We start from the raw sequence: 27,049 nt of genomic DNA, 5'->3' as shown, positions 1-27,049 counted from the left end.
TCCTCCCTATAGAATAGGAGATGCAAGGTCAAAATCAAACAGAACTTTGACTTCTGTGCTACTCAACTTTGATTTGGGAAGGAGGTAGTTAAGTTACAACAGGAAGAAGGTGACAGTTAGAAAGCTTGCCTTCTATTGCATGCTTTTGCAGCAGCAATTACCTCAGCTACAAATCTCATTTACAGAACTCTTTGAAAGTGCTATCTGGACGATGGCAGAATACACTGGAAATCAATGGAGGGTGATTTCATTCCCAAATTGAAGTTACCATTTAATAGTCAGGAAAAAAAAAAACACACACACACGCACACCCCAGCCTCCTTCTTACTCATTAATAGATTCCTCAGTAGCAATTATGAGGCTTAACTTTCACAAATTCAATTACTACTCGAAAAATATGAATTATAAACACTCTTTACCAATTGAAATGCAGTAACGTCCTAGCTTCTAGAACGAAAATAGACAGGAGCTGCTGGAAACGATCCTAATCATGATGCTAATAAGTAACGGCCCAGTACGTAGTCTGCAAAACAGGCCAGTGCCTGCCTCTGCACCTATCATTATGTGATGTTTTCTTTCCTGATTCATATGTAGTATCCTAGCAACCATCGTGCATGTTATTCCTAATGGATCTAAAAATTATGCACTGGGAAATCTATCCCTAAGGGCCTCATACTCCTGAGAGGGATACTTTCTCCTTGGAGGGCATGGCAATAGCCAAATAGATACGTGTGGATTAGAATAACTTTCTTTGCTCTGATATTTCATTGCCCTCATAATCTTGTACGGTCAGAGGGCCTGTAATCCAGATTTAATCTAAATAAAAGGCAGTGCTGCCAACAGATCCTAATTCCATGTAAATATTCAATAGCACAGCAGGCGATCCTGGAGTGTTGCCTGCTGGAGATGACTTTAAGCCTAGCAAACCTGGGCACTGATAAGGCCTTAAATTGTCACCTTATTTTCTGTTCATTGATAAGAAAGAAAGGGCAGATGTTCATGCAAGTTACCATTGGGAAGGTTTTAAACTGGTCTCATTTCACTATCAATTAGATTAGTTATCTGCTCCATTAGGTCGAAGTTGGATTCCTTTGGACACAGAAGAGGAAACACTTAGAACTAACTATAGAGCTTAAGAGCTAAAGAGAAACCAGATGAAAAGATGCTAGAGATAAGTTCTTTTATCCTTAATTATGGACTGGATTCTTCAAAGTCAGTGATCAGATGTTATCAGGGACTTTTCCAGATAGGCTCTGTATTATGATGTAGACTGTACCTGAAGAGGTTGGAAGTCCATTTTAAAGCTGGATGGTCCATTGGTCTCATAATGTTCTGAGGGAAAACATTTTGTAGCTAAGGAAGACAGTGCTAAGTAGTTGAAGATTTCTGTCCCTGAATTCATTTCTTCAATTCTATCTTCCTATCATCTCAGCTGTAGCATACCGAGATCCCTGATCCTAACCCTGATCCTTTTCTCTAACCATAGGCTTCTGTGTTTCCATGGCACCCTACCTTTTAGCTCATGCTGATTGTTCTTTTTGGATCGATTATCACCTTGAAACCCTTAATTAGGCACCATTCTAGCCTATTACCTCCTCCTATGGTTTGCCTCCACATTTGCTAGACTCTGTGGGCACTGTTTTGATGACATGCTTACTGACATCTTGAGATTCCCTAGCCCCTGATCATTTGTCAAAGTTTTTGCCTTGCTAATCAAAACCCTGGAAGAAGCTTCATCAATAACTTCTGAGGTGCTGTGTGTTTCTAGGAAAACCGTAAACCAGGATGACTTTATTCCACATTGCCAGTCTAGCTAATTTCAGCTGAGCCTTCTTGGATGCTTATTTGCACTTCTGTAGAGGACTTGCTGAGTCCCTTTATCGATTTATTCTTTTGACAAATCTATTTAGGTGATTATTTTGTCTCAACTATGACCAAGGCTGAGGATACAGTGGTGATCGAGACTGACAAGGTCCCTTCTCTCATAGTTGATTGCTTTGTGAAGATACATATAAGGGTGAGTTTTTAAAGCACTTTATTTATTTGAAAAGCAGAGTCTCTCTCTCTCTCACACACACACACATACACACAGGACACTTCTATCTGCTGGTTCGCTTCCCAAATGCTTACAACAGCTAGGCCTAGACCAGGCAGAAACCGGGAGCGAGGAGCTCCATTTTGATCTCCACATGAGTGGCAGGGACTCAAGCACTTGAGCCACCACCTGTTGCCTCCCAGGGTGTGCACTAGTAGGAAGTTGAGTAACTAGATTTGAATGAGCACTCAGATATGGGATATAGGGCTGCTATACCTCAACACCCCCACCAAATGTATTTTTCTTAAAACAAACAACTGGGATAAAACCCATGCAGGAGAGTAGTGCAAATGTCCTGGGATAAGAATAAGCTCAAAGTCAAAGGAGAAAATGAAGGTCAGTGCAGGTGGATTTCAAAGGGAGAAGAGGAATATAAAATGTAAAGTCACAGAGATAGGCAAGGGACCATGAAAAAGATTTAGGATTTTATTTCATTTTCTATGGGAAGCCATTGGAGAGTTTTAAGCAGGGGAGTCATAATATCTGATTTACGCTTTGAAAGGATCACTCTACCTGCTGTGCAATGAATGTAAGAGACAAATGTGGAAACAAAGAAACCTGTCAGGAAGCTGAATATATCCAAACAAGGGATGAAGGTAGCTTGAACTTAGGTTATAGCAGTAGAGATGGTGAAAAGTGGTTGAATTCCATAAGGAAGTTGAAGGCTGAATGATGAAGTGATATGCCTAGGGTGCAATAAAATAACAATTATTAACTTTATAAGTCATATTTAAATTGTCAGCTTGCTTTGGAAGAGAAAAGTATGTTTTCTCTTCTACTTTGTGGGGAGCAACTCGGACTAGACTAAGTTACTGGAATTAAGACTTATTCTATGCATCTGCTCTCCCACAATATGGCGCTGGGAGAGGAGGAAACAGCTTCTACGCAGCTGCCTCTTGCCAACTTGAGTGATGACCTCCAGGAGCTGATCCTGCTCCTGATTGGAGGAGAGCAGCGTACTCAGCATGTGGGTAGCAGAGTTGGGATTGGTGGAAGAGGACTATAAAGGAGGAGAGAGACAACATGCACCAGGAACATCTAAGAGGAACATCTATCTGAAGGAACACCTGAGCAGCCCCCGAGAGAGCCGGCCGGCGGTGTGCCGCTCCCCCGCGGAAGTGGGGAAAGTGGCCAGGGGGAACCGCCCTTCCACGGAGGTGGAAGGGTCAGTAGCCAACCCGGGAAGAACCAGCAGCAAACCCGGGGAGGGCCGAGCAGACAAAAGAACAGCGCAGGGTCCTGTGTCGTTCCTCCACGAAGACGGGGAGCGACATAATGGTGCCGTGACTCGGATATGAAGCCTAGGCAGGGTTTAGTGTCGTTCCTCCATGAAGAGGGGGAGGACATACTTACTTTCCCTACTTTGATTTTAGCCTTGGCACAATTATTTTAAAATGTCGTAAGAGCAGCTCTTCTCTCCTTATGTACTCCTTTACTGCTCCCGGGCTTTCTTACCCTCAGTGCCCTGCACACATTTCTCCCTCCTCTCTCCCATCATCCAAACTCCCTAAGTCTTGCTGCTTCTGACCTCAGAGGTCACTCCTAGGTGAGACTCTCAATGACTTAAAAAGCTGTAAGGGAGGAAGCTGATGAACAGGATTGGGGGCTGAGAGTATCCCTGGAATCCCTCACAATATAAACCACACAGGAGCCTCTTTTCTCCTAAACACAGGAATGATCTCAGAGACTGCTATTACTGGGCTAGATATCTGAGAAAGTCTTTTAAACTATTCTTTTATGGCCAGACATTGAAATGCCAAACTTCTTGAAAAAATAGATTTTCAAAGGTGCTAGTAGACCCTATCATGCTACTTCATATTTGCTGAGTGCTGGAAATGTTTGGAAGGAAATGGAAAATTGATCCTGATCTGTGCATTTACTCTGGACTTACACCATTTCTTATTTAGAAAGCACAAAGCAATGCCAGTGTTAATGTACATTACCTTGCTAATCTCAATATCACAGCTGTAAGGTCACATCAGTAGTCAGATTTCTCATTTTCCAGATCAATAAATATCAACACAGATTTTTTGAAAACATGTATTCATTTGAGCAGCCATGACCTAAGTTTGGAGTAAAATATATATGTATGAGTCATGATTCTTTTTTAAAAAAAATGATTTTATTTATTTGAGGGGTAGAGTTAGAGAAGGAGAGACAGAGAAGGTCTTCCACCCGCTGGGTCACTCTCCAAATGACTGCAACTGCTATAGCTGGGCCAATCCAAAGCTGGAACCAGGAGACTCCTCCAGATCTCCCATGCGGCTGCAGGGGCCCAAGCACTTGGACCATCTTCTATTGTTTTTCCAGGCCATAATAGAGAGCTGGGCCAGAAGAGAAGCAGCCAGGACTGGAACTGGCTTGCATATAGGCTCTGTCACAGACAGAAGCTTAGCTCACTTTGCCACAGTGCCAGCCCCAGGTATATAGTATGGATGTATAAGAAAATATTCAAGACCAAAGCAGCAACTAATCACATACTAATCTGGGCCATACTGAACCCAGTTTTAGTATGAGTTCGGAGATGGAAGTAACAATTTTTATTTAATTTTGAGTTTGACTGCTATACCTTGGGAAGAATGTGGAGTCTTATCTGGTCATTTCACAGTGATGAAGATCTGACACCCAGAAAAATGAAATAAATTAGCCATAGGCACAGAAAAGTCATTGTTAGAGTCAGGGAAGGGACCCTGGTGGTCTCTTGACTTCTAGCCCAGGCTTGCTTATGTTAAAAACCAAAATCCAAATGAAAATCCTTCCCTACCAGTAATGGTCTTGATGTGCTTCTCTGTTGCTGTATGTTATTGGCCATTTAGCTGTGATGGGAAACATCTGTAATTTATTTAAGCACCTCATTCAGAAACGACTTCATTGTGGATATCCTAAATCTAGGGCCCGATGTTGTATGGCATAGGCCTCTGAGATACATATTCAGCATCTATCAGTAATCTCCATGATCTGTTTAATCGCATGTCATTCAGACTGATGGCAAGCAACATTTGTGGGTAAGGCTCAGAACTGAGTTGGAAGAAAATTGGTCCTTTTTTTTTTTTTTATCAAGAGAGGTGAGTTTGATAGGGAGGACGTATATACATGTTACTTATGGCAAGAGTCTTACTTTAATAATGGTACAATCTCTCATCTCAAAAGTTTCCCAATTTGATTTAGAAGAAAGAAAAAACAGAAGCATAAGCATATAACACAGAGACATGAAGGCACATCACAATCGCATACACATATATCAAATCGCCACATGCCTACAACAAAAACTGCAACAAGTAAATATATGAATTAAGGTTTTTATAGTGTTAGTTTTGAAAGTATTGTATGTTGAATTTAGGTGAACCCATGTATGCTGGTTAAATGAGAATGCTAACTGCACTTTAGTTTCTTGTAATGCAGAATGTAGTAAAGTTCAAATATTGTTCTTATGTTATGTGGAGCTAATGTTCAACTGACAGTAGAGGTACAAATTGAATATTATTGAATTTCCTTTGTGTTTAACCTTGACACAGGGAGAGGACTAGGGCAAGTAATGGGCTATAATGGCAAAACCCATTAATGCTGGTAACCACCTTTTCTCCCTGCTTCTATATTTAAAAATTGCTAAAATAAACTCTTAACAAAATTTCATCACAAAAAAGATAAATTTATGGGATTATTCATATGTTAATTAACTTTGTTATGTACTCATGTTTCCATAGATCAACCACCACATTGTACCCCATAAATATTTACAATTATTTTAATAACATAAGTAACTGTATAAAATATTTATCCTTAAAACATTTAACATTGATCTGATATCCAAAAGAGAACAAATTATCTATTTTGTAAATGGGTTCTAAATGTTTTGGGCTAATTGGTCTATATTGTATAGGACAGTCCTACTATTATCTATGCACGTCAGATCACTCACATGATTTTTTTGGGGGAGATAGGAAAATTTTAGGGAGAAGATTGACAAATGGATGTGATAAGCAAAAATGGCCAAAGTGGTTAATAGTCTGTATAAGCAATGGTTGAGGGAACTGAGGATGTCAAGCCTGAGTTGAGGTAGTGGGAATAGCAGCTCTTTATAACTTAAGAAGAGCTGACAAGAGAAGACAATAGATTCATTTTGTGTGCCTCCAGAGGCTCTCACTATGACCAATAGACTTTAAAAGATAGAAGCATTTATGTGTCTTATGAGCTGATTCCTGCTCTCTGTAGGGAGTGGTATCCGATGACCTTGCAGATCCCTTCAAGTTACAGCATTCCAGCTTCGGAAATGTATCCAGCTGATTGTCAATGCTGTCCTCAGCTTCAGCCTCACTATACAGAATTCATTTGGCTGGAAGAGAACAAAATCACACCAAGTCAATTTGATCTGTATTTCTTCACACCAAATATAGGTATTTCTTCACTTTTCAGGTAACTGTGTTGCTTTGTCTTTGTTTTTTGTTGTTGTTGTTGTTGTTTTTTCTCTCTCCACATCTTTGTCTCACTTTCTTTCTCACCTGGTTTTAAAATTACTTTTTGGAGATGCCAATGATACACAGTGAAACTTAAATCACAATATTGTCATAAAGACTATCCCCAGCATTGTGGGCTAACTATGGGAATATAAATCTTTGAACTGTTGATTTTAAAAAAATCAACTCCCCTTTCGTCCTGTCTGAAAACTAAAGTTTAAATCTCAGAAGGAAGAATGGTAACCTTTGGGTATATTTTTAAAATAATTGAAAAAATGAACTGCAATTCTGAATCCTGAAAAAGAAAAGAAAAAAGAAAAAGATAATTGTTTTGCAGTTTTTATTGCAGTCGTGGTAGCAGTGACAGTAACAGCAGAGTCCTTGCCTGGAATAGACAGGGTGACCATGGCAAGCAGTTGCTTGACAGAGGGGTATTCAGTGATCCCATAATCTCCATTAGTTCTGCCCTGCTCAATCTGCAAGCACTTCAGGCCAATAGTGTCTCAGCTTAATTGGTAGGAGAAATGTGTAGTCTACCACTATAAAAATAGCCCAACCTTACTAAGCACATGAAAAGATGTTCAATGTCATTAGTCATCAGTTAAATGCAGATTAAAACTACAGTAGGATACTGCTACACACCCACCAGAATGGCTAAAATTAAATAGGCTGGCAAGACCAAGTCTTGGTAAGTGTGTGAAGCAAATGAGACTCTTATAATTTATTGGTAAGAGTACAAAATGTTACAACCACTTTGGAAAATTGGAAGTTCCTTATGATTAAACATATACCCACTCTTTGACACAGACTTTTCACCCCTATTCTCTTTTTCCTGAGATAAATGAAAAATTTCCACAAGAGACTTGTACAATAATGTTTCAAGCCACTTTACTTGAAGTATTCCCAAGATGGAAGCAACTCAAATGTCCATTAGTAGGAGAATGAGTAAGCTAATTATATTATGCTCATCAATTGGAATACTGCATAACAAAAAGAATTAGTGATATCTGTTACAACATAAGTCAATATCACATATACAATGTTGAATCACATAAGTCACAAGAGTACGTGTGGTGTTATTACATTTAAATGAATTTTGAGAACAGACAAAACAATCTAAACAGTAGTTTACTGGTCCAGGGTTTGGGATGAGGGATTGATTTACAACAGGCAACAAGGGAACTTTCTCCTGAGATGATGGAAATATAACACATCTTGGTTTGTCTTGGTGCTTATAGGGGAGTGCACAATTGTCAAAACTGTAGAGTTGCCACTAGCTTGACTTCAATGGAAATTAACATCTAAGAGGAGAACATGATCCTCAGAGGCCAAGAAATCTCTTCATGGTCTGGATATTTGACCACTGAAGCATCAACATGCACTCATTCTAAAAGGGAGTCTAATGAATAGATGGATTCCTCAAAAGTGAAATTTGAAGAGTAGAGAAAGATGAAAGCCTTCCATGTGGCTTTTCATGAAAGCTATTTGCTAGAAAGGAAAGAGCGTGTCTTTCGAATCAGATTCTGGGTTACAATCCAAGGCTTTTCACAGATTCAGACTTTCATCTGTGGAATGGAGTTCATGTCGTTTTCAAACAATTGGAGTGAAGACTATGGATAAGAGATATAAATCATCTAATTCTGTGGAAAACAACTAGTTCAGTGATTTGCACATGGGCACATGGAAACTAACATTAGCATTTCTCCACCCTCTGCTGTTGCCACCAGAATAGCTCTTACACGTGATGTTTTTCCCCCTTCTCATACTGTCAGCTGTCACACAATGAAAATTTCCCTCTCCTCTTCAAAAAAATATACCAATATATACATGTCTTCTAGGCTCTGGCTCTTTTGAACTTGTAAGGATGTACTTTTCCCTGTTACACCTGGAAGAATCCCCTCAAGGACCGTTCCTTCTGCCTAGGCCTAAAGATGTATGCTTTATGGACATCTTAGTAGTGCAAATTACATGCTCTTTGAAGTTGGACAGACTTTGTTTCAAATCCTGCCTGTACCAATTAAGAACTGACTTTTAGAAAGTAGTTAAGTTCACTAAGGTTCAGTTTTCTTACCTATAAAGTGAAAATAATGGCACCTATATTACAAAGTTAAAATATATATATATATATTCTTATATGGTATCTAGAATGGTGTCTGTCTTGGATAGGGTGTCCAATAGGTAGTATTTTGTATTAGTAGGATCAAATATCGTAACCTGTTTTATCTCTATGTGGACCCACTTGCTTGCACTGTTCTTCCTTTTAAATGGATTGTCTCTTTATTCCAACCTTACTCTTTGTTGCCTGGTACCCAATTTGAACAAATCACTCTAAATATCCTCAGTCTATGCTATGCTTGAACCCTCAACTTTTCCTGGTTTGGGCACCTGGCTTGGATTTGTTACTTCTTGCTTAAGTTAAAAACAAACACTATGATATATATTTTTCATTTTTTGTCAGCCTGTTCCTTCTTGACCTTGATCTCTGTCACTGGTTATAACTTTGAATCTGTCTTCTATGGTGTATTTGTGACTTGGCTCAGTCCTCTAACATCTTCTGGTTTGCCTTTTCCCAGTATTTCACACAATTTAACATTGGCATCGAGTTGCTGCTTACTTACTCCTATGTCTTAGATTCCCGATTATGCCCCTTTCTATTAGGAAGAAAGACATGCCATTTTGCATTTGTTGTTTTTAGTCAACATCCATTTTCTAATCACTTCAGAGAAGACACTGCCAATCCGACTGCATCACCTAGTGTGGTAGTCACTGCCACATATGGTTGTTTATATTTTAAATACATTCAAAGTAAATAATATTAAGAATTTAGTCATTCAGTTGCACTAGTCATATTTTCAGAGCTCATTAGCCATTTGTGGCTGGTGGCAATTGGATAGGAAAGCTCAAATATGGGGGCTACACTAGGACATTAGAAGGTATCTTACAGTAGCTCAAGTCTTCTAGAGAGAGGTGGTAGAATGCCAGATAAATTTTATTTTTGACATTATAGTTATAATGGGATGAGTGTAAAATATTAGTTAAGGGCATGGGTTTGAAATCCAGGTGGCCTAGGTTAAAATCATGCCTCTGACATTTACTAGCTGTGTGAATAGGTTAAGTCATTTTGCCTGTCTGTTTCATTTTATCAAGTAAAGTTTGTGTAAAAGGAGTGCCTGGATTTTTATCACAGTCTGATAAAAAGATGAGAATGTGTGTGTGTATGATGAGAATGTGAATATATACATGTATGTATATCTATATACAGAATTTGGAATAGTGACTGGTGCATAAGTCCTAGATGTACGTATGTTGTTATGAATGGGGTATAGTATTTTGCAAAGTGGATTTTAGGGCAATTGCCACCAGTAATGCAGTTTTTGTAAATTTGGAATAACAGAAACAGTGATTTAAGAGATAGGTACTTGATGATGTTTTAAATATCTGTGATATATTAGAGAAAAGAACAAAAAAGATTGTATGTCTATGTCTTACACTTGAGACTATGGCTGGCTTTCCCAGGGGAGGAGGAAATAATATGTTTTATTCCATACTGAGTTCTAAATGCTAAGGAGATATCCCAAGCAAATGTGGAGCAAAACAGCAAGAAAATCAGAAATGGTCAGAGGAGAGTATTAGGCTGAAAAATTAGATTGAAAAATAATCTCCATAAATATAGCAGTTGCAACAGGTGGGGGACACTCACTGAAGGATATATTGAGAAAAATAAGCTGAGTTGTAGAAATGGCTATGAGCTAGGGATAGTGTTAGGCAATGAGAAGCTTATAAAAACACAGAAAAAGCACAAAGAAGTGTCTTCTCCCTCTCACATTCAGTGGTAGAACACCACCCATTAAGACAAGGTGCCCACCCCCATTCTATGATGAATGTCAATGTCTTTGATCCTCAAAGTCATTCTCTTACTGACCTAACTTGTTTTGGATTCTGTACCCTAGAAGAGTTTCTTTAGGTTATTAAGTGTGCTCCTGAAGTCTTTGGGAAACTCAAGCCCCAACTATCTCAATTTGGTGGGGGAGTAGAGATGGTGGTAGAGAGGGTTTAGAATTGGAAATATTCTGGGCAGACATGTTATCCTTGCTTCCCTGCCTCACCTCGGGGCCATCTATTCCACCATACTCTATCCCCAACAAAAGCTCCTCAGGCCAATTTAGTCATTCATTACAGCTTCAAGTTATGATTGATTAGAATGACAAAAATTCAGATGGACTGTGCCAAGGAATAAAATTAAAGATCATGTTTGGCTACCCTGGTGTGGCCATAAACAGTATAGGGTATCAGTGTATAATTATTTTGATTGAATATTTTAAAAGCTCAGTTATAATAAATAGGCCCTGAAAATATAAAGAAGCAAGAAAGTAGCAGGTATTTAGTGAAATACATTTATTATTATGACTCAAGTATAGAAAGTGGCAAGGAACTTGGATAGTATTGAGAGATAACACCAAAATGATAGGTTAAACATGGAAAGCAGGTTGTATCATGCTTAGAACGGAGTTGAAAACACAATAAAAATTGGGTAAATAGATGAGCATCGGGTAGTTATAATAAAGATTTTAGATTTCAAATTTGTGGTGGTAAACTATTAGTAGAAAAGTTAGAGATAATGTTAAGGTTTTAGGAGATGAACAAGTCCTGTCAATATTCCCTCCTATTTATGTTGAAGGAATGTGAAAGATGAAGAAATCAAAAATGAATCCCAGATTTCTGAATTGAGCAATTGTATGGATAGTGCCACTATTCACCGGGAGCACTAGAGATGTGGTACATTTTGTAGGGTACATGATAAGTCTAGCTTGGAATATTCTGAGTATGAGTTGCCTTTGGGTCATCCAAGTAGAGATATTTCAGTAGGAATCCTGAGAACAAATCTGGAGCTCAGGAAATGTAATAGGGCAAAGACACAGATAAAGAAAATCAGTGACAAAAGACAGAAGAGTAGATGTAATTTCTTAGGTTAATTTTAGGAAAAAGAACCAAATGAGGAAACTGGAGTACAGTGACATTTATTTGCTACCAGCAATAAAATGAAGCAGTGAAGGAGGTCAAGGAGAAACAGTGTAAGTAGTTTGATGAAAGCCAAGAAAAGTAAATGGTGCGACAAACATCACCAGAAAAATTACAAACACGTGGTAGTAACTGGAAATATTAAATCCAGAATTTTGCATTTAGAGGTAATTGCTGAGCTTAGTGAGACAATCTGAATACCAAGAGTATTTCACATGTCAGATTGTACTGGGTTAAGGTAAAGGAAACATGGACAGTGAGTGTAGATTACTCACTGAAGATTGCTTGACTATGAAGATGTAAAAAGAGGAAGTGACAGAGTTAGAAGCAAATACAGGGTTGAAGGTATGGTGTCTTTTTGTTGTTCGGGGACTTTAAAAGTATATGGAAATAACTGGAACATTTTTATTGAGTAAAGAAAGGAGTCTGTTGCTTGGGAGAAGTTGAGCAAGTGAGGTTGTAGCATTCCTCCCTTCACAGAAAGGACATACAAATGAAAATTTGACTGAGGTCACAAAAGCTGCAGCACTATTGGAGTGAGCCGTGCCTGAAAATCTCATCTGGTGCATGAGTGATCATTAATTGCCTCCTGTATTGAGCATTAATGAGAAGGCGGTGGTGACCATTAATTAGGAGATGTTTGCGAGATGAGAAAAAAAAAAAGTTCACTCTTGGGAAATTCAACGGATGACATTAAAGGACACTGGCTCCTAACAGAATTAAAGAGGGGGAATTAATGACATGAAAACACACATTAAAAAGTTTATGAAATGGCAGCCAGGCAGGTGGAAGACATCAAAAAATTCCCATCTTGAAGTGGCCACTAAGCTTATGTCTAAAGCAAAGGGAAGTGGAGAGTTGAAATAATTGTTTTAAAATCTCAAGGTCCCCAATCCCATTATGGAGAAGGATACATTTACAAGACCAGCCAGATTTTCTCAGTGGTGATTGGAGTGTGTGATATAGGGTCCATCCCTGGGGTTTGTGGAGCCGGGGAACCATTGCACTACTATCTGCCTATCACATTCTGCTTTTATTTCCCTTCCCCAATTTATCCAAAAAGAATCAGATTATATGGAAGGAAAAACAAAAAAACTAAAATGAAAACAAAGCAAATATTTACAAAATGCAGTTCCTGTGGATATAGTTTTGGGGAGCACTGTCTTCACTTTACTTGAGTGATAAGCTTTAAAGGCCAATTTTTATGCTTGTGAGTTTCTGGCTTATTTTCCTGTAATTGAGCATCTTCCCTAAGCCAAGCCCCTAATGTATTAACTTGCCTTGGGTAACTCACATTCCTGAATGGTTCCTTGCCTGAAAATTTAGATATTGAGGGATCCTCATTGAAGACCATAGTGAGACCTTTCCCTTTAGAATCAGACCGGTGGATCTGCAACACTTGCTTCTTTACGTAGCTTTTAGAGCAGTTTGTTCCAGGCATGGAGAAGCTCGCTTCTCATTGTGTGTGTGTGTAAACATCCTGTGGGTAAATATTTATCAAGCAGCAGCTATGTTTCAGGTACTAGGAATATAGCAGTTTACAAGGCAAGCTCTGACTTTCTGGGGTTCATTTATATACTATTGGACATTTTTGCAAGCAGCAGTTTTTTTATTCCTTTATCCGTAGCACAGTAGGTGATGTTGTGGACAAAGGAATGAACCATTTCCCTTGTCCTGTTATTTGGGTTCATCCTGATCCTCTTAGCTTGCTTGTTCACTAATTTTCTTCACCTTCTCATTTAGCCTTCTGGGTCCTAGAACTTTGAGCCATGGACCACTTTGCTACTGATGCTTTGCATACCTGGGAGAGGCCACTAGAAAAAAACTACTTTGTGTCAATCTTGTGTGTGAAGGCTGCACTGCCAAATTTGTGGAGGAAGAACAGAAAATAATTAGGAAAGTCAGGAAAATACTGTCCAGGGAGCTAGCTGTTGACCCCACTGCCCTTGGGGAAATTTCAGATCATTGGCCAGTGAATGCAATCTTTCCTCTGTGTGTGTATTTGTACAATAAAGGAGTTGATTAGTGGTTCTCTTTATTTTCAGTTATGATGGACCCTTTTTATTATCACAGAGTTTCACAGACTACCATAATGGTAATAGGTACTTAATTTATCTGTGAGATTAATACTTAATTACAGTAAGACTATAGGATTAATGTATTTTAAAATAATTACAGCATTGTCTGCCTTGTTTCAAAATCATAGTCTATTGCTCATTCATTAGGTTATTTGATCACCCACTGTTTACTATGCATCTGTGATGGGGCAGTAGTCTTGGCAAGTGATAAAGGTATAAAAATGAGTGAGCCAAGGTCTTTACTTTCAAAGACTCGTGGTTTGTAGGGGAGCAGATAAGTTATATATTGTATGATAAGAGGTACTGTGGTGGTGATGGTGGAGGAAGTAGGGTTCTCTGGAAGCTAAGAGGAGAAGCACCTAATGCATTGTGAGGTCACCAGAGAGGACTTTCCACTGGAGGTCATGCCTAAACTAAGGCACAAAGCATTAGTGGGAGTTAGCAAGGCGGGATAATGGGGGAAAAGTATCTCCAGATGAAAGGACAACAGGGCACTATAGATATTTATCCTGGTACATGTGCATTCCTGGAAAAGCACTCTTGCCTCAAAGGTCCTTGACACTTAGGATATGTGAATTTCTGAGTTGCATATATATTCTTATTCCTCCTAACTCCTACAGTCGCTGGCTCTGCATTTCTGATCTTTTATGTGATTAATCTATGCCCATTTAGAGAAAAGTAAAAAAAAAAGTTATAAACAAACCAAGGTCACATTTCCTTTGATTAATCGTGGAGACTCTGAGACCTTCTGCCTCGGTTCTCTCAAAACTATCCCCACTTTTTGAAAACTTTCATGAGTTCTCTAGAATTGTCTTTGTGATGTTTTTATGCTCATGTCCACCCTTGCTGCCATTGTTATAATCATGGAGTTAAGATCAGGAGAGAATGCTGTTTCATAGCTGATAAGAGGCTTAAACTTTTCAACAGGACAGGCTATATAATTTGTGAGGCTCAATGCAAGAAGGAAATAGTAGCCTACTGCTCGGAAATTATTAAGAATTTAAAGCAGGAAACACACAATATGAAAACACTTGCAGGACCCTTCTAACTGTGGAGCCTTGGCAAGTGAACATGTTGCACACCAGTGAAGCCATTGCTTCTTTTCAAAACACTTCACTGGGGCCAGTGCCATGGCTCACTTGGCTAATTCTCTACCTGCGGTGCTGGCATCCCATATGGGCACCGGGTTCTAGTCCCGGCTGTTCCTCTTCCAGTCCAGCTCTCTGCTGTGGCTCGGGAAGGCAGTGGAGGATCACCCAAGTGCTTGGGTGCCTGCACCCATGTGGGAGACCAGGAGGAAGCACCTGGCTCCTGACTTTGGATCGGCGTAGCTCCGGCCGTAGCGGCCATTTGGGGAGTGAACCAATGGAAGGAAGACCTTTCTCTCTCTCTCTCACGCTAACTCTATCTGTCAAATAAATATAAACAAAACACTGAAAGTTTGGAAATCATGGGAGGGCAATACAATGTAGAAGATATTTTACCAGCACAGCTAGTAACATATATGCTCATTCTCTTGTCTATAGGGGAAAATTCCTAACAGGGTCTTACAAAAACATCTCTCTGCCTAATTTTTGGCCAGCAACCTCTAACTGCCACTCGTGGTCTAACCCACAAATAATGTGAGAATGTTTATACAAAAGGCTCCAAATCAAGCTTCAGCTCCTTCTGTATCCAAAAGAGAGAAAACATTTCCTCTTAACTCCCACATGAGGATCAATTCCCATATTCTTATTACTTCACCCAAGTCCTGCTGTTTTTAATGATGATTGCCAGTGGGGATGTTGACCCCTCTGAGAAGGCAACTTACATATTCATTGATTATGACCCTGTAGAATTGTACCCTTACTCTTTAGCCCTAAAAAGAGGAATATTAGAAGGTGATTTATTCAGCATTCATGTATTTCTGAAAGTGTGGGTCATTTGGTTTAAAAAATATGATATGTGGAATACTACCATATGTGGAATACTACCAATCTGGTCCATTAAGGCACACGAACCTATTATGGTTCTCCTTTTGTAAGAATTCATTATGTAGTAGGTAAAGATCACACCTATGCATCTTTTCTGTAGCTGTCTAGGTATTGGCTGAAACTATCCAGTGAGAAATTGCTAAACACTCCCACAGCTACAAGCAGAAATTCAAGCACAATGCAGTCTAAATTCATAGAAAGTCACCACCTTACCACCCCAAAGCAATAAAGTCTGCAGTTACAGCCTGACTCCATCATATATAACAATTTACATTACCCAAGAGAACAGTTATTTCTGAGTCTAAAATATCCACATTCAGATTACTTTATGGTTTTCTTCAAGAAAAATAGATGTTTTTTTTATTTGTGTAACAAGAGCTATTCAGGGCCCTTTCCCCAAAACACGTGCCTCAAGGTGATTCAAGTTCTGACCACCTGAGAAAAAGAAAATGGCTTGCAGTTTTTACATGATAGGTTTCCCTTCTTCTGTCCATCAAGGTTTCTACAATCTTAGAGCCAATTTCCAGTCAAGGTAAGGATAATTTGTTTAGTGATGACTGAATACTTTTTCCTCTATAAAGACATTTGGAGTGTGTTTATTTAGACCATCTTTTTTTTAAAAAAAAATACTCATTTACATTGCCTAAGAAAATTCACAAGTGCATTGTAATCATGAATCTGCCATAAAGAGTAAAGTGAAAAGTGAAAGTCCCTGTCGACCTTTCTTGCATCACTCCTACTTCCTTATTCTACAAGTAACAAATGACTGAAAAGAGTTTCCATCATTGTGATTGTATTTTATACATTTCCCTATGTGGGCAGATATATGTGCAACTTTAGGGGAATACTTAGAATATGAATATTTGGTCAGAGCATATATTTTAAATGGTACAAACATTGCCAAATTTCCCTCCAAAGCAGAATGACCAATTTATGCTGTGTTATATGAGAGTGCCTGTTGTTCTGTATCCTTACCAACATTGGGTATTATCATTTTTATTTTCTTCCAATCTAGTTTTCTACTCCCTGAAGTATTACCATAAGTGCTTTTATATAAGCCAGCAAATTTTAATATTGGGTAGGGCAGGTCCTTCTCTGGTGCTTTTACATGTACAGATTATGAGACTAATAATAGTATCTACTTCATCATGCTGTTGTGAAAATGAGAAAAGTAAGCAGGAGTCAGATCATGTGCTGCTTTACAGGGTTTTGTAAGGAGTTTGGTTTTAATCTGAATGTAATAGGAATTCAAGGGAGGGTTTAAGCATGAAAATGATGTAAATTTGTACATATCTTAAAAGATGAGTCTGGATAACAGCATTGGTGCTGATCAAGTTCAAAAATGAGCCCCGTATATTGGTTTGTTTCCCTTCCTCCCAAATATACAGAGAAATCTCTACCAGAATTGTCAGAGATGGTAGGAAGTAGAATTGTGAGATTTCGTAAATAAAAATAGAGGATGCCCAGTTAAATTTGAATTTCAGATAAGCAGTGAAATTTTAGTATAAATTGTTCCAAATAATACATGCAACATATGTATATTAAATAAAAATAGTTCATCTGAAATTCAGATTTGACTGGGCACCCTGGGAATCTGGCAACCCTAGTAGGGAGGTGGTGGTTATATAAACTATCATGGTTACTATTTTATTCCACATTTTAAACACAAGTCCCCATTATATCTTTCTCTTCTGAATTCTCATAACCTTTTGTTTCTTTTTTAGTAAACATTTTGAGGGCAAGGCCCATATTTTATTTGTCCACTGCTGTGTTGAACACGATGCCTTCATGTAGTAGTCACTCTAGGTATTTGTTGAGTGAGAAATAAATATACAGAAATGAGAGGAAGGGATGAATTGCATAGCCACTATTTTGTTATTTTTGGTTTCCCTTTTAGATTTGTGAGTCACAGTCATCTGTAGAGTCTACTGAGAGATGATTCTAATTAGAGCTTTGGCGATTTATGGAACTTGAGATATTAGGAGGAACTGATCCCCATTGATTAAACTTCCAGCAGAAGGATGACACACATTAGCTTAAGAGCTGTACTAGAGAGGCCTTCAGGATGTGTGTGCTGTTTCTTTTTCTGCACTGGCACCATTTACTCCTTGGCTGCCTCATTCTACTCTTTTTTGAAAGGGAGACAAAATCAAGTCTTTTGAATCTTAGACTAACCAACTTCTCAGTTCCTCAGTTATTTTTTTCCCTAAAAAGGTAAGAGAAAACTTGCTGGCATGCCATATGTTTTGGTAGGTGATAAATGGTTTTTCAGTGCATTCTTTGCATCAGGTAGAATAAGCAATCCAATTTTGATATACAGTTCTATAATTGTATATTGTGAGGACCACAATGAAAGTGATTTTCCCCAGGAAAAGTAGATAATGTTGAATGTCTTGACTTTAAATTTGAAGTCATGGAAGAATGAGGTTTTGACATATGGTTTTCTCTGCCACTCTGTACAGTATAATGTGTATGCTCCAATGTCATGTGTTATACTACACATGAAGTCTGAGAGAGGTCTGCACAGTCGGAAGGAAAGTCAGAGGTTGAGGTTGAAGGCGGAGTAATTATGGATCATACACACCAGGATCAACATCAGCCAGAAATCATCAACATCTCCTTAGTTCTTCCACGAATTTTAGAGCTTTCTCTTTAACATTGAATGTCTGTCTTTGAGATGAACAGCTTGTAATTAATTTGAGACTGCCAGTAGCTAAATGTATCATCAAAACTGGGGTGCCTGATGTTTGAGCTGATGTCTTGACACACACGTGCAGAAGGCAGTCTATCTTTACTTTATGGAAATCACCAATCACCGTGGTTATTTTGGTCCTCACGTAAATTTAGATTTCTGCATTGGTGTCACCTTGGCTTTCCTGGTTTAGTTTTCCCCTATTTTTATCTCTTGAGCAGCTAAAATAGAGAGGAAGTTCCTTATGTGCAATAGCACTGATGAAATACTGCAGTTTGTTTGGATCCTGAATTTTCAGAGCTCAGGATGTAAGTGGTAGGCACTTTCCTTATGACTTGTAAGGATACTAATATATATTGATTGACGACTTTTCCCACCTCCTCAGTATGGGCTTTCATATTGCACATGTGTCAGATAACTTCCTAAGATACTTTACTAGGAAAAGAGTTATCCAACGTATGAATACCATGTGCAATTGTATTGCATCTTGTACTTTTAGGAATTCTTTGTGGATCAGCTGAGGAGACAGGAATTCAAAAAGGAGCTAAGAGGCAGGCCTAGTGACTGGTCTAGATGCCAGTGTCGCACATCAGAGTGCTTGCACTCAAACCCTGGCTCTGTCTCATGACTCCAGCTTCCTGCTAATATGAACCCTGGAAAGCAGTGGTGATGATGTAAGAAATTGGGTTCCTAACCACGCACATAGGGGACCTGGATTGAGTTCCCAGTTCCTGGCTTTGGCCTGGCCTAGGTCTAGGTATTGTACCCATATGAGGAGTGAACCAGCAGATGGGTACTCTGTGTGTCGATTTTTCTCTTTCTGTTTCTGCCTCTCAAATAAATGTTACAAAATGAAACTGAATTTAAGAAGGATAAAGTTAATCTCAGAAACGCTGAGAAATATTGAACATTCTACCATCATAGTAATAGTGTAATATACCTAAGTGATAGAGCAAACTTATAAACTCAGTAAAACACAGAAGATTTGGAAAACAAAATTAACAAGCTTGATTGACTGCATATATGTAATTAGAATGTTCCAATTATTAGAATATATTCTTTTTAAGCATGCAGCAAACAGATCATTTATATTTTGTGATATGAAACAAATCTTAGTATATGTGCTGCCGAAGTGAGCACAACATAAAACAAATCTTAATGAGTTTCTTTTGTTTAAATATGTATTCACTTATTTGAAAGTCAGAGTTAGAGAGAGGAGAGACACAGGATAGTAGGGTGACTATAGTTAATAATAACCTATTATATATTTCATAAGCAAATACAAGAGAAGAGCTTGAAGACTCCAGTCATAAAGAAATGACAAAGAGAAGGAAATTTTAGTTACCCTGATTTGAGCAGTATACATTATATATATTTATTGAAATTACACATTGTATCCCATTAATATGTACAATTATTGAGAATCTGTTTTTTTAAAAAAGGTTAAAATGTTAACTGATTTGATCTTCATACATTGAATATATATATTGACTTATCACACTGTACCCTATAAACATATGCAATTAACATAGTAGAAATTAAAAAATTAAACATTATAAAAAATCACTTAATTCATATATACAGTTATATTTCAAGTAAAATAATTTTAAAAACAAAAAAATATTAGAAATTAGATTGTACCTAAGATTAATAGTAAAGAAAATATGGCATATCACTTTATTTAGTGATGACAGATACAGTGATAGTTAAATATATAGTTGTAATTCTCAAATTTTTAAAAAAGGTTAATCTGCTAAACAAATCTCCAACTTATGCATTAGAAAGCAAAAAAACACACATAATAACAGCAAAGATAGTTTATGTAATTAAATACTAAATGTAGGAGCAAGTATTTAATATATAAAGAAATAATTTCTGAAACCTTGAGTGTTAGAATTACTTTGACAATTTCCCAAAATAGAGATATTCAGACTTTGTCCTAGGCCACTTAGATCAGGACTGCTAGGAGTATGCCCTTAGGCATCACCATTTTTTTTTTCAGTATATTAAAAGGATTGTGAATGACTGAATAAAGAGAATAAACAGAGACAAAAGTAATATTTTAAAAAGACTAAAAATATTGTCAAATTTGTGGTAATACTGATCAAAAATAAAGGCATAGAATGTGATAAGAATAAATAAAAAATGGGTAAAGCTACAGATCCTCTTTATATTTTGCTGTATTATTTAAAATATTTTTAAAATAATAAAGCAAAGCCATGGCTAAGAAAGAATTAGTAGATCAGTACCATTTACGATAGCTACAAAAAAAAGTAAATTCCTTGGAATAAATTTAACCAAGAAGTTGAAAGAGCTCTACAATGAAAATCACAAAACATTAAAGAACAAAATAAGACACAAATAATGGAAGAATCTTCCATGTTCATGGATCAGAAGAATTAATATCAAAATGTCGGCACTAGTCAAAGCAATTTACCAATTCAATATGATCCCAATCCAAATATCAGGGACATTCTTCTCAGATTTAGAAAAAGTGATGCTAAAATACATATGGACATACAAGAGACTCCAAACAGCTAAAAGCAATCTTAAACAACAAAAGCAAAGCCAGAGGCATCACAATACCCTATTTTAAGACATATTATGGGACAGTTATTATAAAAACTGCCAAGTATTGGCATAAAACTAGACATGTTGGCAAATGTAAGAGAATAGAAACCCCAGAAATAAACCCATGCATCTACAATCAACTAATATTTGGCAAATGAGCTAAAACCAATCCCTGGATAAAGGACAGTCTCTTCAACAGAGAGTGCTGGGAAAATTGGATCTGTGCATCCATAGTTATGAAATAAGATACCTAACATATACCTATACAAAAATCAACTCAAAATGGATCAAGAATCTAAACCTATGAACTGATCCCTTAAAATTAGTAAAGGAAACATTGGGGAAACTCTGCAAGGCATTGGAATACACAGACTTATTAGAAAAGATTCTAGACACACAGGCTATAAAAGCAAAAATAAGTGTGTGGGATTACATCCAGCTAAGAAGCTTCTGCCCTGAAAAGGAAACATTTAACAAAATAATGAGGCAACCACAGAATGGAAGGGGAGAGGGAGTGGTAAAGGGGAGGGTTGTGGGTGGGAGGGACGTTATGGGGGGGAAGCCATTGTAATCCATAAGCTGTACTTTGGAAATTTATATTCATTAAATAAAAGTTTGAAAGCAAAAAAAAATTTAGGAATTGTTTTAATGTATTTTACCAATATCAGTTTAAAGTAATAAAGCCATATGATAAGTCATCTACATATATGCCAAAAATAATTATATTTAATATCTATTCACATTTATGTTGATATGAAAACTCTTAGAAGACTGAGTATAAGAACACTTCCTTTGTATAATAATGAGTATCTGTAAACATCTTTTTTTAATTAATAAATATAAATTCCCAAAGCACAGCTTTTGGATTATAGTTGCATTTTCCCACCCATAACTTATCTCCCACCTACAACCCTCCCATCTCTTGCTCCCTCTCCCATTCCATTTGCATCAAGATTCATTTTCAATTATCTTTATATACAGAAGATCAATTTAGTATATACTAAGTAAAGATTTCAACAGTTGGCACCCACACAGAAACACAAAGTGTAAAGTACTGTTTGAGTACCAGTTATAACATTAATTCACATTGTACAATGCATTAAGGACAGAGGTCCTACATGGAGAGTAAGTGCATGGTGACTCCTGTTGTTGACGTAACAATTTGACACTCTTGTTTATGGCATCAGTAATCTCCCTAGGCTCTTGCATGAGTTACCAAGGCTATGGAAGCCCTTTGAGTTCGCCAACTCCAATCTTATTTAGACAAGGTTATAATCAAAGTGGAAGTTCTCTCCTCCCTTCAGAGAAAGGTACCTCCTTCTCTGATGGCCCGTTCTTTCCGCTGGGATTTCACTCACAGAGATCTTTCATTTAGGTCATTTTTTTTCCAGAATGTCTTGGCTTTCCATGACTAAAATACTCCCATGGGCTCTTCAGCCACATCCGAATGCCTTAAGGGCTGATTCTGAGGCCAAAGTGCTATTTAGGACATCTGCCATTCCTTGAGTCCACTGTGTATCCTGCTTCCCATGATGGATCGTTCTCTCCCTTTTTGATTCTCTCAGTTAGTATTTGCAGACACTAGTCTTGTTTGAGTGATCCCTTTGACTCTTAGACCTCAATAGACATTTTTCAAAAGAGGAAATCCAAAGGGCCAACAGACACATGAAAAAATGTTCAAGATCACTATCAATCAGGGAAATGCGAATCAAAACCACAATGAGGTTTCACCTCACCCCGGTTAGAATGGCTCACATACAGAAATCTACCAACAACAGATGCTGGCGAGGAGGTAGGGAAAAGGGACATTAACCCACTGTTGGTGGGAATGCAAAATGGTAAAGCCACTATGGAAGTCAGCCTGGAGAGTCCTCAGAAACCTGAATATAACCCTACCATTCAACCCAGCCATCCCACTCCTTGGAATTTACCCAAAGGAAATTAAATTGGCAAACAAAAAAGCTGTCTGCACCTCAATGTTTATTGCAGCTCAATTCACAATAGCTAACACCTGGAATCAACCCAAATGCCCAGCAACAATAGACTGGATAAAGAAATTATGGAACATGTACTCTGTATATTATGATACAGCAGTAAAAAATAATGAAATCCAGTCATTTGCAACAAAATGGAGGAATCTGGAACACATCATGCTGAGTGAAATAAGCCAGTCCCAAAGGGACAAATATCATATGTTCTCCCTGATCGGTGAGAAATAACCAAGCACCAAAAATGAAACCTGTTGAAGTGAAATGGACACAATGAGAAGCATTGACTTCATCAGCCCTTGTCCTGATTGTTGAGGAACAACTTAATACTGTATCCCTTTCAGTATTTTTTTTTGTTCTACTTAATACTCTTCTTTGAACTCTATAATTAACACACAATTATTCTTAGGTGTTAAATTTAACTGAAAAGTGATTCCTGTTATTTGTAAGAGTGGGAATAAGATAACAACTGCCCTGTAGTATGTCCAGAAATCTAGTATTGTGATGCCTCTGGCTTTGTTTTTGTTGTACAAGATTGCTTTAGCTATTCGAGGTCTCCTGTGTCTCCATATGAATTTCAGCATCATTTTTTCCAGATCTGAGAAGAAGGTCTTCGGTATTTTGATGGGTTTTGCATTGAATCTGTAAATTGCTTTTGGGAGAATGGGCATTTTGATGATGTTGATTCTTCCAATCCATGAGCATATAATCTTTTTCCATTTTTTGGTATCCTCTTCTATTTCTTTCTTTAAGGTTTTGTAATTTTCATCGTAGAGATCTTTAACATCCTTGGTTAAGTTTATTCCAAGGTATTTAATTGTTTTTGTAGCTATTGTGAATGGGATTGATCTTAGAAGTTCTTCCTCAGCCGTGGCATTGCTTGTGTATACAAAGGCTGTTGATTTTTGTGCATTGATTTTATATCCTGCTACTTTGCCAAACTCTTCTATGAGTTCCAATAGTCTCTTTGTAGAGTTCTTTGGGTCCCCTAAATAAAGAATCATATCATCTGCAAAGAGGGATAGTTTGAGGTCTTCCTTCCCAATTTGTATCCTTTTAATTTCTTTTTCTTTCCTAATAGCTCTGGCTAAAACTTCCAGAACTATATAGAATAGCAGTGGTGACAGTGGGCATCCTTGTCTGGTACCAGATCTCAGTGGAAATGCTTCCAACTTTTCCCCATTCAATAGGATGCTGGCCGTGGTTTTTTCATAAATTGCTTTGATTGTATTGAGGAATGTTCCTTCCATACCCAGTTTGCTTAGAGTTTTCATCATGAAAGGGTGTTGTATTTTATCAAATGCTTTTTCTGCGTCTATTAAGATAATCATATGGTTTTTCCTCTGCAGTCTGTTAATGTGGTATATCACGTTGATTGTTTTAAAACATTGAACCATCCCTCCATACCAGAGATAAATCCCACTTGGTCTTGGTGGGGATTTTCTTTCTGATGTGTTGTTGCATTCAATTGGCCAGAATTTTATTGAGGATTATTTTTTCTATGTTCATTAGGGATATTGGTCTGAAAATCTCTTTCAATGCTGCATCATTTTCCGGCTTAGGTTTTAAGGTGATGCTGGCTTCATAGAAAGAATTTTGGAGGATTCCCTCTTTTTCAATTGTTCTGAATAGTTTGAGAAGAATTGGAGTCAGTTCTTCTTTAAATGTCTGGTAGAATTCAGCAGTGAATCCATCTGGTCCTGGGCTTTCCTTTGTTGGGAGGGCCTTTATTACTGTTTCAATTTCTGTCTCAGTTATGGGTCTCTTTAGGTTTTCTATGTCTTCCTGGTTCAATTTAGGTAGGTTGCATGTGTCCAGGAATCTATCCATTTCTGATAGGTTTCCCTGTTTGCTGGCATACAGGTCCTTGTAGTAATTTCTGATTATTCTTTTTATTTCTGTGGTATCTGTTGCTACATTTCCTTTTTCATCTCTGATTTTATTGATTTGGGACTTTTCTTTTAGTTAGTTGGGCCAATGGGGTGTCAATTTTGTTTATTTTTTTCAAAAAATCAGCTCCTTATTTGGCTTATTTTTGTAGTGTTTTTTTTTGGGGGGGGATTCAATCCTGTTGATTTCTTGTCTGATTTTAATTATTTCTCTTCTCCTACTAGTTTTGGGTCTGGTTTGCTGCAGTTTTTCTAGATCTTTGAGATGCATTGAAAACTCATTTATTTTGTGTCTTTCCAATTTCTTGATGTAGGCACCTATTGATATAAACTTTCCTCTTAACACTGCTTTTGCTGTTTGCCATAAGTTTTTATGTGTTGTGTTGCTATCCTCATTTACTTCCAGAAAGTTTTGGATTTCTGTTTTGATTTCTTCTATGACCCATTTTTCATTCAGGAGCATCTTGTTCAGTCTCCATGTGTTTGCATATGCTCTAGGGATTCCTGAGTTTCTAATTTCCAGCTTCATTCCAGTGTCATCAGAGAAGCTGCGTGGTATGATTCTAAATCTTTTGGATTTGTAGAGACTTGCTTTAAGGCCTAGTATGTGGTCAATGCTAGAGAGGGTTCCAGGTACTGATGAGAAGAATGTAAATTCTTTAAGTGTAGGGTGAAAAGTTCTTTGGATATCTGTTAGGTCCATTTGGGCTATGGTGTCGATTAAAATGCTATTTCCTTGTTGATCTTCTGTCTGGTTGATCTGTCTATTGCTGAAAGTTGAGAATTAAAGTCCCCCAGTACTATTGTATTGGAGTCTAAGTCTCCTTTTAAGTCCCTTAACATATCTTTTAAATAAACTGGTGCCCTGTAATTAGGTGCATATACATTCATAATAGTTAAATCTTCCTGTTGAATTGATCCCTTAATCATTATATAGCGTCACTCTTTGTCTCTCTTAACTGTTTTTGTGTTAAAGTTTTTTTTTTTCTGTCTGATATTAAGGTGGCTACATCAGCTCTTTTTTGGTTCTGTTGGCATGGAATATCTTTTTCAACCTTTCACTTTCCATCTGCCAGCATCTTTGTTGGAAAGATGTGTTTCTTGTAAGCAGCAAATAGATGGGTTTTGTTTTTTAATCCATTCAGCCAGTCTGCATCTTTTAACTGTAGAGTTGAGGCCATTAACATCAAGGTGACCATTGATAAGTAGTAACTTTGCCCTGCCTTTTTCCCAAAGATATTTCTAATATATGCTTTGAACTTCCTGTGATCTTTACTTGGAGGTTTTCTTCCTCTACCTTCTTTCACATTGATGGCTGTGTTTCTGTGTGTAACACATATTTAAGCATCTTTTGGAGGCCTGGACGAGTGGTGACAAATTCTTTCAATGTCTGTTTGCTCTTAAAGGTTTTTATTTCAATTTCATTCACAAATGAGAGCTTTGCAGAATATAATATTCTGGGTGGGCAGTTTTTTTCTCTTAGTACTTGGGCTATATCTCACCATTCCCTCCTAGTTTGTAGGGTTTCTGATCAGAAGTCTGCTGTGAGTCTAATTGGGGATTCTCTGAGAGTAATGGGACGTTACTCTCTTGCACATTTTAGAATCTTCTCTTTATTCTTCACTGTTGTGAGTTTTATTACAACGTGTCGTGGTGAAGATCTCTTTTGGTCATGTTTATTAGGGGTTCTATGAGGTTCCTGTACTAGGATTCCTCCATCCTTCTCCAAAACTAGGAAGTTTTCTGCTAGTATCTCACTAAAAAGGCTTCTAATCCTTTCTCTCTCTCCATGCCTTCAGGAACTCCTAGAACCCGAATGTTGGGTTTTTAATATTATCCTATAGATTCCTGACAATATTTTTTAGATTTCAAATTTCCTCTTCTTTTCTTTGGTTTGACTATATACTTTCCTGTGCTCTATCTTCTAAGGCCGATATTCTCTCTTCTGCTTCACTGATTGTTTTTAAGGTTCTCTAATAAATTGGTCATTTGATGTATTGAATTCTTCATTTCATTTTGATTTCTCTTCAATATCATAATTTCATGTTCTACTGGATTCTTCATTTTGATTCCTCCTTAAGATTTTGTTTTTACAAGAGAGATTTTCTATCCTGTCCAGTAAGGATTTCTGTTGTTCAAGAACTTGTTTTTGATAACTTCTATATGTTCTTATCATAAATTTTTTGAAATCCCTATCTTGCACTTCTTCTATCTCATCATCTTCACAATCTTTAATTGTAGTGGCCTGTTCATTTGGGGTTATCATAATGTCTTCCTTGTTCGTGTTTCC

General features: G+C 37.6%; 1 protein-coding gene across 5 annotated transcripts in view; it reads left to right on the top strand.

The window, feature by feature from the left end:
• LOC149119716 (uncharacterized) overlaps positions 1-27,049 on the top strand; it is a 367,358-nt gene that overhangs the window by 289,618 nt on the left and 50,691 nt on the right. Inside the window, exons 6-7 of one of the 5 annotated variants that reach the window (XM_089324686.1) lie at positions 1,911-2,017; positions 6,308-6,502. The exons of 2 other annotated variants lie outside the window; for them this stretch is intronic. The gene's annotated coding sequence lies outside the window, so the exon portion shown is untranslated. Of the gene's footprint in view, positions 1-1,910; positions 2,018-6,307; positions 6,503-27,049 lie in introns of those variants that run through there. 2 more of the 5 variants (XM_089324685.1, XM_089324687.1) reach the window with 2 other exon arrangements.

The sequence above is a fragment of the Oryctolagus cuniculus genome, chromosome X (assembly GCF_051225735.1).
Source record: "Oryctolagus cuniculus isolate XC-2025 breed Fujian yellow rabbit chromosome X, ASM5122573v1, whole genome shotgun sequence".
Classification (NCBI taxonomy): Eukaryota; Metazoa; Chordata; class Mammalia; order Lagomorpha; family Leporidae; genus Oryctolagus; species Oryctolagus cuniculus.
The sequence above is the reverse complement of the archived record's forward strand: the minus strand, read 5'-3'. Positions and strand labels throughout refer to the sequence as shown.